The sequence below is a fragment of the Phacochoerus africanus genome, chromosome 1 (genome assembly GCF_016906955.1).
Source record: "Phacochoerus africanus isolate WHEZ1 chromosome 1, ROS_Pafr_v1, whole genome shotgun sequence".
NCBI classification, from domain to species: Eukaryota; Metazoa; Chordata; class Mammalia; order Artiodactyla; family Suidae; genus Phacochoerus; species Phacochoerus africanus.
In genome coordinates, this window is record NC_062544.1 from 149,582,059 (window position 1) to 149,596,117 (window position 14,059).

The 14,059-nt window shown below is 41.5% G+C and overlaps 1 protein-coding gene across 2 annotated transcripts in view; it reads right to left on the reverse strand.

The window, feature by feature from the left end:
• TMCC1 (transmembrane and coiled-coil domain family 1) overlaps positions 1-13,727 on the reverse strand; it is a 261,795-nt gene extending 248,068 nt beyond the window's left edge. Inside the window, exon 1 of one of the 2 annotated variants that reach the window (XM_047781543.1) lies at positions 13,529-13,727. The gene's annotated coding sequence lies outside the window, so the exon portion shown is untranslated. The remainder of the gene's footprint in view (positions 1-13,528) is intronic. The other variant, XM_047781553.1, reaches the window with a different exon arrangement.
• Positions 13,728-14,059: the final 332 nt, after the last annotated feature.

The following is a 14,059-nucleotide window of genomic DNA, read 5'->3' on the forward strand; positions in this document are numbered from 1 at the left end:
GAACCATGAGGTTGCAGGTTCGATCCCTGGCCTCACTCAGCGGGTCAAGGATCTGGCTTTGCCGTGAGCTGTGGTGTAGGTCGCAGACACAGCTCAGATCCTGCACTGCTATGGCTGTGGCATAGGCCAGCAGCTACAGCTCCGATTAGACCCCCTAGCCTGGGAACATTCATATGCCACAGGTGTGGCCGTACAAAGAAAAAAAAAAGTGCATTTCAACAGGTAATCCAGCTCTCTGATTAGTAATAAATAAGCAGTTAAGAAAATTTTAAAATCTATTTCATGTTTTTATAGTAAGATAATGATATGTCATTCAAACAAACATAAACAAATAAAATTAGGTAGTCTGGGAAAAACACCAAGCACTCTAGCGCCTTATAAAACAAAACTACTCTGCAGATGTCTATGTCAGCAAAAAATACAAAATAATCATATAAAAAAATACATAATTTAGGTCTAGTAAAAAAGGAAGGTTAATGTGGAAACTGAAGGACATCAAACAATTTGACACACAGAGTAGTTTGTGCACTTGTTAGATATTTTACAGAACTGGGAATCTGCGGAGTTCCCGTCCTGGCACAGTGGTTAACGAATACGACTAGGAACCATGAGGTTGCGGGTTCGATCCCTGGCCTTGCTCAGTGGGTTAAGGACCCAGCATTGCCATGAGCTGTGGTGTAGGTCTCAGACATGGCTCGGATCCCATGTTGCTGTGGCTCTGGCAAAGGCCGGTGGCTACAGCTCCAATTAAATCCCTAGCCTGGGAATCTCATATGTCATGGGAGCAGCCCTAGAAAAGGCAAAAAGACAAAAAAAAAAAAAAGGAATCTGTTACATGTTAGCAACAAATTAAGGCAGTATTTCCTAATACCTGCCATGCCACTACATTTCTATCAAACCGCAAATTACAAAATAGAGAGTAGGCTGAAATGAAACACAAGTGAACTTTGAACAACAAGTCTGAATTCATGGGTCCACTTATACGTGGATGTTTTTCGACAGTAAATATTATAGTACTAAACAGTTCATGGTTGGTTGAATTCCAGGATGTAGAAGAACCTCAGATATGGAGGACCAATTATATGTGGATTAACCCCTGAATTGCTTAAGGGTCAGCTGTACATTGAATGGGATTAACAGCATATTAAGACAATGCAGAAGAAAAGATCAGTTGATACAAAGACATCACAAAAGCAACTATCCAAAATGAAACCTGGAATATAAGACTGAGAAAAAAGAGCAGACCATCAGTGAGGCACAGGACAAACTCAAGGCGTCTAATAATATATTTACAATTAGAATACTTAGTGTATGTGGAAGGGAGAGAGGTTTGAAGAAATAATATTCAAAAAATTTCCAAATTTTATGAAGAGAATATACCTACAGATCCAAGAAGCTCAATAAACATCAAGCAAAAGAAATATGAAGAAAATTAAAAGTCCAAAAAGGAATAATCAAAATCAAGATGCTTAAAACTAGAGATCAGGAAAAAAAATCTTAAAAGCAGCTAGAAGAATACAGAATGAGAAAAAAATTTTTTTTTCTTTTTAGGGCCACAACTGTAGCATATGGAAGCTTCCGGGCTAGGGGTTGAATCAGAGCTGCAGCTGTCAGCCTATGCCACAGCCATACCAACAGGAGATTTGAGCCATATCTGCAACCTACACCTCAGCTTGCAGCAGCGCTGTATCCTTAACCCAATGAGTGAGGCCAGGGATCGAACATGCATCCTCGTGGATGCTAACCACGATGCGAACTCCCCTATGTTGGGTTCTTTAACACACTAAGACACAACGGGAACTCAGATAAAAAAACATGTATCTGATAAGTAATTAATATCCAGAATATAGAAAGAATGTCTACAACTCCACAATCACAAAAAAACCAAACAATCCCAATTCAAAATAGGCAAAGAACTTGAATATACATTTGTATAAAGACATATGGCCAATCAGTATGTGAAAGATACTCAACATAACTTTTCAAGAAAATGCAAATCAAAACAATGAAGAGTCCCCACTATGGTACAACAGGATCAGCCATGTCTCTGCAGCACCAGAACGCAGGTTTAATTCCCCAGCCTAGCACAGTGGGTTAAAGGATCCCTTGCCGCCACAGCTGTAGGTAGGTGGCAACTGGTGTAGTTTGCAACTGCAGCTTGGATCTGATCCCCAGACCAAGAACTCAATATGCCACAGGGCAGCAAAAAAACAAAAAAATAAAATAAAATAAAAATAAATAGAAAGCTATGATTAAAAAAAAAAAAACACAATGAGATACCACCTCATACTCATCAGAATGACTATTATCAAAAAAAGAAACCAGAAAATAATGTTGGCAAGGATATGGAGAAATCAGAACTCTTATGCACTGTTGGTGGCAATGTAAAACATTCCACATTTCCACAGCCACTGTGGAAAACAGTATAGCAATTCTTCAAAATTTAAACATAGAAATACCATGATTCAGCAGTTCCACTTCTGGTTATATACTCATGAGAATTAAAAGATCTCAAGAAGGTATTTGTGAACCTATGTTCATAGCAGCAGTATTCACAACAGCTAAAACATAAAAACAACCCAAGTGTCCAACAACAGATGAATGGATAAGCTAAATGTGGTATATACATATAATGGAACACTATTTGGCCTTAAAAAGGAAGGAAATTCCAACAATGCTACAACATGGATAAGCCTTGATGACATTACACTAAGTGAAATAGGCCAGTCACAAAAAGACAAATATTGTATGATTCCACTTATGTGAGTACTTAAGAGTAGTCAAAATCATAAAGACAGAAAGTAGACTGGCAGTTGGAAGGGGCTGGGGGGAGTGGAGAATGGAGAGTTATTGCTTAACAGGTATAGCATTTCAATTCTGCAAGATGAAAAGAGTTCTGGAGATGGATGGCTGTGATGTCACACAATGACATTATGATATACGGCTCAGATCCCACATTGCTGTGGCTGTGGCATAGGCCAGTAGCTGCAGTTCCAATTTGACCCCTAGCCTGGGAACTTTCATATACTGTGGTGTGGCCCTAAAAAGAAAGAATCCACCCCCCAAAAAAAATCATTAAGATGGTAAAATTCATGCTACGTTTATCATATCAGAATTTTTATTTTATCTTATTTTTTGTCTTTTTAGGGCCACACCTGTGGCATATGGAAGTTCCCAGGCTAGGGGATGAATCAGAGCTACAGCTGACAGCCTACACCACAGCCACAGCAAGATGGGATACAAAGCTGCATCTGTGACCTACACCACAGCTCACAGCAATGTCAGATCCTTAACCCACTGAGCAAGGCCAAGGATGGAACCTGCATCCTCATGGATACTAGTTGGGTTCATTTCTGCTAAGCCACAATAGGAATTCCCTTAACAGAATTCTTAAAAATTGAAGAAAAATAAAAGGTAGCCAGAAGAAAACAATCATACATTATGCACAGAGAGATAAGGATAAGAACAACAGCCAACTTCTAAATGGAAAGAATGCAAGGTAGAAGACAGTGAGGCAACATCTTTAAAGTAATGGGAGGAAGAAAAACTGTCAAGATAGCATTCTATACCCACTGAAAATAGCCTTTATAAATCAAGGCAAATTAAAGACTGTTTCAGACATACGAAATTCATGAAAGGATTTATCACCAGCAAATCCGCACCACAAGAAATGTTAAAGGCCTTCTTTCAGAAGGAAAATATACCAGGTAAAAATCAAGAACTACATGGAAAAATTAAGAGCACTGGAAATGGTAAATAGAATACACATATGGTACTTAACAAAGGTTTTTATCATAATTAGATAGCATATTCACCTACACTGTTAAAGGAAAAAAGCACTAACAAGATACACACGATACACTTAATACACATATCTTCCAAAAGATCTGTCTTCCAAAATAAAGTACCTTGATTAATAGAACTCATATTCCATCACAACATTCCTATGATTAGTCCATTTTTTTTTATTTATTTAAGTATAGATGATTTACCATGTTGTGTTAGTTTCTGGTGTATAGCAAAGTGATTCAGTTATATATACATACACAAAAAAGCAATACACATATTCTTTTTTACATCCCTTTCCACTCTGGTTTGTTACAGGATATTGAATATAGTTCCCTGTGATGTATGGTAGGACCTTGTTGTTTACCCATTCTATACCTAATAGCTTATATCTGCTAACCCCAAATTCCACATCCATGCCTCCCCCACCCTGACCCCACCCTGGCAACCACAAATTTGTTCTCTATGTCTTTGAGTCTGTTTCTGTTAGGTAGAGAAGTTAATTTGTGTCTTATTTTAAATTCCATATATAAGTGGCATAATATGGTATTTGCCTTTCTGACTTACTTAGCTTTAGTATGATAATCTCTAAGTTCATCCATGTTGCTGCAAATAGCATTATTTCATTCATTTTTATGGCTGAGTAGTAGTCTATTGCGTGTGTATGTATGTGTATATAATATATATAATATATATAATCTTTATCTATTTATCTATCAATGAACATTTATCTGTTTCCACGTTTTGGCTACTATAAATACTGATGCTGTGAACAGAAGGGTGTATGTATCCTCTTGAATTTGGTGCAGATATATGCCTGGGAAGGGTACTGCTGGATCATATGACAACTCTATTTTTAGGTTTTTGAAGAACCTCCCTTCTGTTTCCCATGGTGGCTACGCCAATTTACATTCTTACCAAGAGTGCAGGAGGGGTCTCTTTTCTCTACACCCTCTCTACCATTTATTGTTTGTGGACTTTTTAATGATGGTCACTCTGACCAGTGCGAGGTGGTACTTCATTGTAGTTTTGATTTACATTTCTCCAATAATTGAAGATGTTGAGCATCTTTTCATGTACCTTTTAACCATCTGTATGTCCTCTTAAGAGAAATTTGACAGAGTCAATATTATAATACTTACAGATAGAAGACCCAAGGTACAAGCTATTGATTTAGTAACAGAGAGTCTTTTAAAGAAGTAAAATTACAATACTGTTGGTTCCAGCCCAGTGTTCTATTACCCAAACCCCCTTTTTTTCTGTCTTTTTGTCTTTTTAGGGCCATACCCATGGCATATGGAGGTTCCCAGGCTAGGGGTCTAATCAGAGCTGTAGCCGCCAGCCTACGCCACAGCCACAGCCATGCCAGATTTGAGCCATGTCTGCGACCCACACCACAGCTCACAGCAACACCAGATCCTTAACCCATTGAGCGAGGCCAGGGATTGAACCCGCAACCTCATGGTTCCTAGTCAGATTCGTTTCCGCTACACCACAATGGAAACTCCACAAACCCCTTTAAAGGGCTTGCCTACAGCAAATTTCCCTAGAATAAAGTGTGATGGAGGTTAATATATAGTTTATCCATTTTCCATCATTTCTAGCAAATCCCAAAGTCACTTAAAAGTTACAAAGACAGCAAAGAACGTTCCTTGCTTTCAAGAAGTCTGAAAAACAGCATTAGCTTTCAATAAATTGGTCAGGTTACCCCAAACTGGCAAAAGAAGAAAACTTTTGCCAGGTTTTCTTGAGGAAAATGAATTTATCAAATCTGAGGTGTCAAAGCAGTAACTACAAAACAAAGTTTCAGGATTGGGTGCTGAAATAGAGATAAGAAAACACTAATATTTAATGCCACTCTATTATAGTACAAACCTCAGAGGGAATGTGGTTAGTAAGAATAAAACCTCTGTAATATCACTGATGCCAAATAGATTACAGAATGGGAATCCTGCCTACTATCCCTCTGAATACATAATGTTAAACACAATACATACACTCAGAGATTCCTTGAGACCACAAGCTGATCTTATAATCCAACTTAATGGTCCACAACATAATTCAGGATATTATACTAAAAGAATTCTAAGGGAAAACTACGACTGTTACCCCATGTGGACCAAAACTCTTTACTTTATAGAGACAACAGGCAAAGTATATGATTTCAGTATTCACTGATGACTATGATGCCAAAAGCATTCTTTTGGGCCTCTACCCCAAGTAAGCCATCAGGTAGCTTTCCTTTTAATATAAAAATAAAATATATCAAAAGAAATACATTAGTTATAGGAGTTCCCGTCGTGGAGCAGTGGTTAACGAATCCGACTAGGAACCATGAGGTTGCGGGTTCGGTCCCTGCCCTTGCTCAGTGGGTTGACGATCCGGCGTTGCCGTGAGCTGTGGTGTAGGTTGCAGACGCGGCTCGGATCCCGCGTTGCTGTGGCTCTGGCATAGGCCGGTGGCTACAGCTCCGATTCAACCCCTAGCCTGGGAACCTCCATATGCCGCGGGAGCAGCCCAAGAAATAGCAACAACAACAACAACAACAATAACAACAACAACAAAAGAAAAAAAAAAAAGAAATACATTAGTTATAAACCCAAGAGAATTTAAAACATATGTTCAAACAAAAACTTGTACACGAATGTTCAGAGCAGCATTATTCATAGTAGCCAAATTGATGAATGGATCAACAAAATATGATATATCCATACAGATTATTATTTGACCATAAGAAAGAAATTAAGTACTGAAACATGCTACAACATAGATGAACCTTAAAAACATTCTTAAGTAAAATCATATATATATATGAGATTTCATTTAAATGACATGCACAGAATAGGTAAGTCCATAGAGACAAAAATCAGACCACTGATTGCCAGATGATGGAGAAAGGGAGTGCTTAATGAACATGAGGTTTCATTTTGGGATGATGAAAATGTTCTAGAATTAGATAGTGATGTTGGTGGTGGTGGTTGTACAACATTATGAAAGTACAAAAGCCCCTGAACCACACATTTTAAATGGTTAAAATGATGAATTTTATGTTACGTGAATTTTACCTCAAAGGAAAAAAAGAAGCATGTTTCCAAGTGTTAATTACTTAGTACCTATATTTCCCACTATTTAACAAAATGCTGTGTTCACAAAAATCTTTCAAAAATACTTTTAAAAATTTTAATATACTGACATTCTAGAAAAAGTTTAGAGACAGTAAACAGACCAGTGGCTGCCAGGGAACTGTGAGTGGGGAGTTAAACAAGTGAGGCACAAGTTCTTAGAGCAGTGAAACTACTCTAGATGATACTGCAATGGTGAATATGTCTTTCCAAATAGAATTTTAAAGCACAAAGAATAAACCTTAATGTATGCTAATTTTAAAATAATCATCTGAGAGGGAAAGCAAGAAGACAGAATGTGACAAAATAATCTAAATCTATTACAAATATGGGGGGGTGGAGGAATAAAGTGCTGACCCCTAAGTGATGCTGGACATAAATGGAGTCTATCAGACTAAAGGCAAAAGAACTATCCATGAGCACTGTACTCTAGTTGATCAAGTTGTTTCCCACACAGAGGGACAGATTAACAATTCTGAAACCACTACACATGTTTACTGGAACTGACGAATTAAGTAAATGGATGCCAGAAGGTGAGAATCAGATTTTTTCACTGGTGAAGTGGAAGAGGTTAGAATAATCCATGTGGTAAGGAATTGGCATTAGATTTAACAGTATGAATTCATGCTTAGCTTAAAATAAGAGACAAATGGCTACATACAGAAATATTTATAGATATGCATATTTACACAGCTTAATATATACACCTAACTCCTTGCTCTGTCACTCAGAGGGACTCAAAGCAATAATACTCTGACTGCAACCAGCCCACCTAGCACTCAGACCTTGGTTTCTAATACCATTTTCCAACAAGAGGAACTAGACAGAGCTCCTTGGATAAACAATTGCACAACTGGGGCATAATATTTAAAAGATGGGCCTGAAGTATTTTGTGTTGCCAGAAAGAAAGTACACACACACATAACCATAGGAGTATATATCAAAGGGACAGGATACATGAACCAATGGAAAGAGCTCCCAATGGCCAAAGCTGCAACGATTTAAGCAATGAAATTTATGCAGATAGGCCACTCTTAAGGAGGCAGAACATCAACTCATCACTCATTTAATGTGGGCTATACAAAGTGAGTTTCTTCCAGAGCATAGTAGAGAAAGGAACAAAACAATGGCTTTACAGTAGAGAAAACAAACACTAGCACAAGGTTAACAATAACACTGCTAAGTCATAGCAATAGTGTGTACTCTTGGTATGTGAGGAGAATGACACTTTACCTCTGTGGTCTTCCTTCCAAAATTATATACATCTAGTGTAACCCTTCAAAAAACATCAGACATATCCCAATTTAATTCTACAAAAACATCTTATCCGTTATCTTCAAAATTGCCCAGGTCATTAAAAACAAGGAAAGCTGACATATTACCACAACCAACAGCAGCTAAAGAGACATGACTAATAGATGTAATCCTGAATGGGATACTGGAACACAAATAAGACATTAAGGAAAGAACTGTGGGAACCCTGAATAAGGTACAGACTTAGTAATAATGTATTGATTTTGAGTCATTAATTGTGACAAAATGACCACACTAATGTAAGATGTTAATAAGGGAAACTGGGTGTGAGACAGATAAGAACTCTCTGTACTATTTTCACAATAATTCATTAATCTAAGACTGCTCTAAATAAAACATTTAAAAGTTTTATTTTTGCCTTTTTTTTTTAGGGTCACACCCGTGGCATATGGAGGTTCCCAGGGTAGGGGTCGAATCAGAGCCACAGCTGCCGTCCACAGCCACAGCCACACCAGATCTGAGCCGTGTCTGCGACCTACACCACAGCTCACAGCAACACTGTATCTGTATCCTCAACCCACTGAGCAAGGCCAGGGATCGAACCTGCAACATCACGGTTCCTAGTTGGATTCGTTTCTGCTGTGCCACAATGGGAACTCCCTAAAAGTTTTATTTTTAGAAAAGAGTAAACATTTACACATGGTCTTACCCTCAAGAAGCTCACTGGCTCAGTGGGAGGCAAGATATGTGCTCATGAAAGAAGTATACAAAAATAAGAAAATATTGAGAAATACAGATAAAGGTATTTAGGAATATAGAGAAGCTCTACAATTGTAAGGGAAGATTCATCAAGGAGGTAAAACTTGAATTTGTACCTTAATGTACTTCAGGGTAACAAAGTTAAAAAGAACAATGATAAATTGGTACTTAAAAGAACCAGAAGGGTGAAGAAATAAGGAAAAACTAAAAGAAATGAAAATATTTTGCCCTGAATAATGAAGACTTAAATAAGAGACACTTAGCACTGTTCAAATACTTTGAGGGTCATGTGGCAAACCTGAGTTACATCATATGCCCATTTAACTTACTAGCTGACCTCTGGTAAAATGTGACCAATACTCAAGGACACAGAGAGTGACAGCTGCTCTACAGAGCCACAACAGGAAGTGCCAATTTGGAAAGACAGGAAGCAGGTGGCCAAGTTCTTCTCTACAACTTTTCTAAGGACAGTATGCATGTGAATCTAATGAAGCAGAAATTCAGATTCAAATCCTGCATTTATTGACCACTTACCATGTGCTGGGTGCTTCCATAAACATTATCTTGTTTAATAGTTACACCACATCTATAAACATGTATCAGTGTCTTGTATTTATAGCTTAAGACACTTAATGTATAAATACAACAAAATGAATCTGAAAGGAAGCCAGAAGACATTAATTCTCCACCATCTCCAACTCTGATAAGGATGTGATGGCTCTCAAAAAGGAAAAAATTTTTGAAGGCTACATAATAATTTTTGAAAACTACATAGTAATTTTTTCCTCTTGCTCCTTTCTTCAATCAAGCTTAGTGGCTCTCAGTCTGTAAAGTGCATAAGAATTATACACTATTATATATCCAAAAATATGCACACTCCCTTTTAAAGCACTTTAAGAGAGATTCCAGTATAGCTTTCATCTTAGGTGATTTTTGTGTCAAGCACTGACTTTCAAACCGAAACCTGGGGATGAGGTGCAACCCCACTGCAAGCTTACTCCATGGGCACTGCAAGGCAACATCAGGGAGGTAAAGAGGTTGAATCCTACAACATGAAGAATATTCTGACAATCGGAGCTACCTAAAAATGGCACAGGTTACCTTGAAGTAATGTTGAAGTAATGAATTTTCTGTCATCAAGTGTTCAGAGGCTAAAAAAACTACTGAGAATATATGAGAAGAGAGGAACTGGGTAAGAAGCTAAGACTCTCCAAGTCTTTGATTCTATAATGAATAGACTTTTAAATGAAGACAACACAAAGGCAAGAATGACCTGGTATGTGAAGAAGTCCAATGCTGGGGAATATAGAAGCCTATTTCCATATGCACATGTATGCATTTACTATTTCATCTCCCAAGAAAGCTCTTCCATCCTTTAGGTCACAACTCAAATATCTTCTCCTCCGTGAGACCTCCCCACCAACCCCACCAGTCATTCACTTGGCACATAAGCTTGTTTTATTTTCTTCATGGTTCACAACAGGAGTCCACTTTTTCTATAAAGGGCCAGACCACAAGCCAAAGCCGGCTTGCCCCAAGTTTTTGTATGGCCTATGAGCTAAAAACAGTTTTTTATATTTTTTTTTTGACCGTGCCCACAGCATGCAGAATTCTTTTTTGTCGTTGTTGTTGTTGTTGTTGCTATTTCTTGGGCCGCTCCCTCGGCATATGGAGGTTCCCAGGCTAGGGGTTGAATCGGAGCTGCAGCCACCGGCCTACGCCAGAGCCACAGCAACGCGGGATCCGAGCCACGTCTGCAACCTACACCACAGCTCACGGCAACGCCGGATCGTTAACCCACTCAGCAGGGGCAGGGACCGAACCCGCAACCTCATGGTTCCCAGTCGGATTCGTTAACCACTGCGCCACGACGGGAACTCCAGCATGCAGAATTCTTAGGCCAGGGATCAAACCCACGCCACAGCAGCAACTTGAGTCACAGCAGTGACAATGCCAGATCCTTAACCCACTGCACCACCAGGGAACTCCAGTTTCTACATTTTTAAATGGTTTAAATAAAGATCCAAAATAATTCTAACATTTTGTGTCATGGGAAAAATGTATGAAATTAAAACTTCAGTGTCCAAATTTAATTAGTGCACATACTCGTTTATATACTGCCTGAGGCTGCTTTTACACTAAAACAAGAGTAAGTATTTGCAACAGAGACTGTATGGCCCATAAAGCCTAAAATACTTTCTGGTCCTTTACAAAAAAAAAAGTTTCCTAATAGCTAATCCATAGCATTAACTGAAATTCTATTTGCCTACTGTCATTCTCAAAGACACAGAATAAAAACTCAATGAGGGCAGGGACTTTCCCCCCACTGTAGCCCAGTACTTACCTAGAAAAAATCCTGGAACAAAGTAAGGGCTCAGTGAATATCTGATTAATAAATTAATAAGTGATCCATAAATGTCACTCTGAGGACTTCAACCTTAAGCTTTCAGTGACTATAGGTTTTGTATATATATGACAAGTATTAAAAAAAAACTCCTGTAGGAGTTCCTGTCGAGGCTCAGTGGTTAAGGAATCCGACTAGGAACCATGAGGTTGCGGGTTCCGTCCCTGCCCTTGCTCAGTGGGTTAAGGATCCGGTGTCGCCATGAGCTGTGGTGTAGGTCGCAGATGCAGCTCGGATCTGGCCTTGCCGTGGCAGAGGCCAGCAGCTACAGCTCCGGTTATACCCCTAGCCTGGGAACCTTCCATGTGCCATGGGAGCAGCCCTAGAAAAGGCAAAAAGACAAAAAAAAAAAAAAAACCTCCTGCAGAAAAGGGGAAATATTCAAGTGCAAGGGAGGAGCAAAGAGTTTAAAATAACAGTGGTCACCAACTACTGCAGGTCACTGGGTTTTCTTCATTGAATTGTAGTTTTGTATGTGTGCTGACAAAAGACTCTCTCAACTACTCTAAGGTGTCACATTGTCTGCTGATTGTGCTTCTGTTTATCTATATGCAAATACTATGAGAAATCTCATTTCTATACAGAGTACACAGCACCCACACCATGCCAAATCTTAATAAGTGCTCATAATTTTAACAGATCTAGATTGCGTGCCAATGAATTATTTTAATATCTGAATTTTTCCTATGCTGATCAGCGATCTATTCTGTAAGCAGCTGAAAACTCTTCAGAAATTAAAAGGTTACCACCCACAGACCAGAAGCAGCTTTTTAATCCTTCTACACTAGCCAGAGAGTGGGTGTGTGATTTCAAAAAATCACAAGCAAACTCTGTTAGTAGAGGACAAGGTGCTGCTGCATTAAAATCCCACCTATAAGCATCATATGTTATATGACACTAGCAAAACTACCATCTGAGTCTCACTGTTCTAATCTACAGGTGGAGGGAAAAAATAACAGGAATACTGTCATTAACACAATATGTATCTTGTCATTAACACTCTCATAGGGTTCTTTCCTTCCTGGCTTTGCAACTATTTCTATACACAGGTACTTCAAAGACAAGAATTGGGTTTAGTCAATAACTTCCAAAGATAAGATACTGGTCAGAAGGCATAAACAAATCAAAGTTTTGTTTTGTTTTAAAGCAACTACCCGCTTTTTAATAATTTAGGAAATCAGACCTTCCTGAGAGATGCTTATGGTACAGGTACCTCTGATAAGTATGTCAGACTTACAGCAACCATTTTGGATTAGTGCGTGTGTGTTCATCTTCCTTTCCTCTACGACAAGTCAGGATGGAAAGGCAATGTGCAAAAGCACTGGCTAAGATCTACCAAGACTTAATGTGTAAGGTTTCACCAAAGAAGTGGGGGGTCGGAAATAGCCAACAGCTCAAGGGGCTGCTTGAAGAAACTGCTGCAAATTCACCTGGGGGATGTTCACCATCAATGTCAGTGATGGACCAACCAACCCCTGGACAAGGACTACACATCCTTGCTAAAAATAAAAAACCTGGAGTCTGCGAGCTGTAAACGGATCTCCGGCCCTTTAGGGAAGATGCAACTCAATGAGCCCCTTTTCCCTTCCTAAAAGGATTAAAGAAAGGCACCTGGGGCCAAGTCTGGCCAGCTTAGACTCACATCCCACCGCACACCTCCTAATCTCCCTGTTCCCAGTACAGCGGGCTCCCTTCTCCCCTCAAACAAGTTCAAAATCAAAACAAAAGGTGCAAAATTGGTTTCAGGTGGCAATGGCTGAGCCCTTGTGGCCAACTTCTGGGGCCGCTAGGGCGAGCGAGGGCTCGTAGGACCCCAGGCCCCCCAGAGTCGGCTCCCAAACAGCCCCTCGGGCCTGGGCCCAACTCCCCCACACGCCCTTCCCTCCCCGCGGCCCTGGAGGGGGTGCTGGGAAGGGGGCGAGGCGAGGGGGTGGGGAGAGAAACCCAGGGTCAAGATGACAGCGAAACGGACCGGGGGAGAAAGAGGCCCGGGGGGATGCTGGGGGTCGAGTCTAGCTAGGCCCGGGGCTTCAGCCCGAACGGGGGCGACCGATGGTCCGAGCCGCGCCAGGCCGCGAGCTGGAGGCCCGGCCCGCGTCGGCGGCGCCACCCCGCTACGCTCCCCTCACGACTCTCCCCGCCCCCGGCGGAGGGGCAATGAGGGGCCGCCGCCAGCGTGTCCGGGGCGGGGGCACTCACTCACCGGCGGGGAGGGGAGGAGCAGCCGGCGTCTCCGCCAGCACCGTCGCTCGTGCTCAAGCACCGGCTCCTGCCGCTGCGGCCGCCGCGCCCGGTCCATCCCCCCCAACCACCCCCCTCCCTACCCTCCCCCCGCGCCGCCTGAGCCTCCGCAGCCGCCACCGCCGCCTCGGTCCCGGCGCGGGAACGCGAACCAGCGCGAGGGGGCGAGAGCGCGCGCGCCCGCCTCCACCACCCACAACCTCCGCCCCCGGCTGGCGGCGCACGCGCAAGGCGGTGGCGGCGGGCGCGCGCACGCCGCAGGAGGCGGGCACAACTCCGGAAGGCGTACCCCCGCCCCACCCGCCCGCCCACCCACGCGGTAGCTATGCTCTGAGTCGATCCCGCGCAGGTGGCCGGGGGCTGCTCCGGGTGGGCTGTTCCAGGCGAAAGCTCCCGGAACGCAGTTCCTCTGGAGACCGAAGGCCCAGGGCAGCTCAGCGGATTTCTGGCGGCCGCTCCGGGTTTTTCACCTGTTCTCCCGGTCTTCAATCGT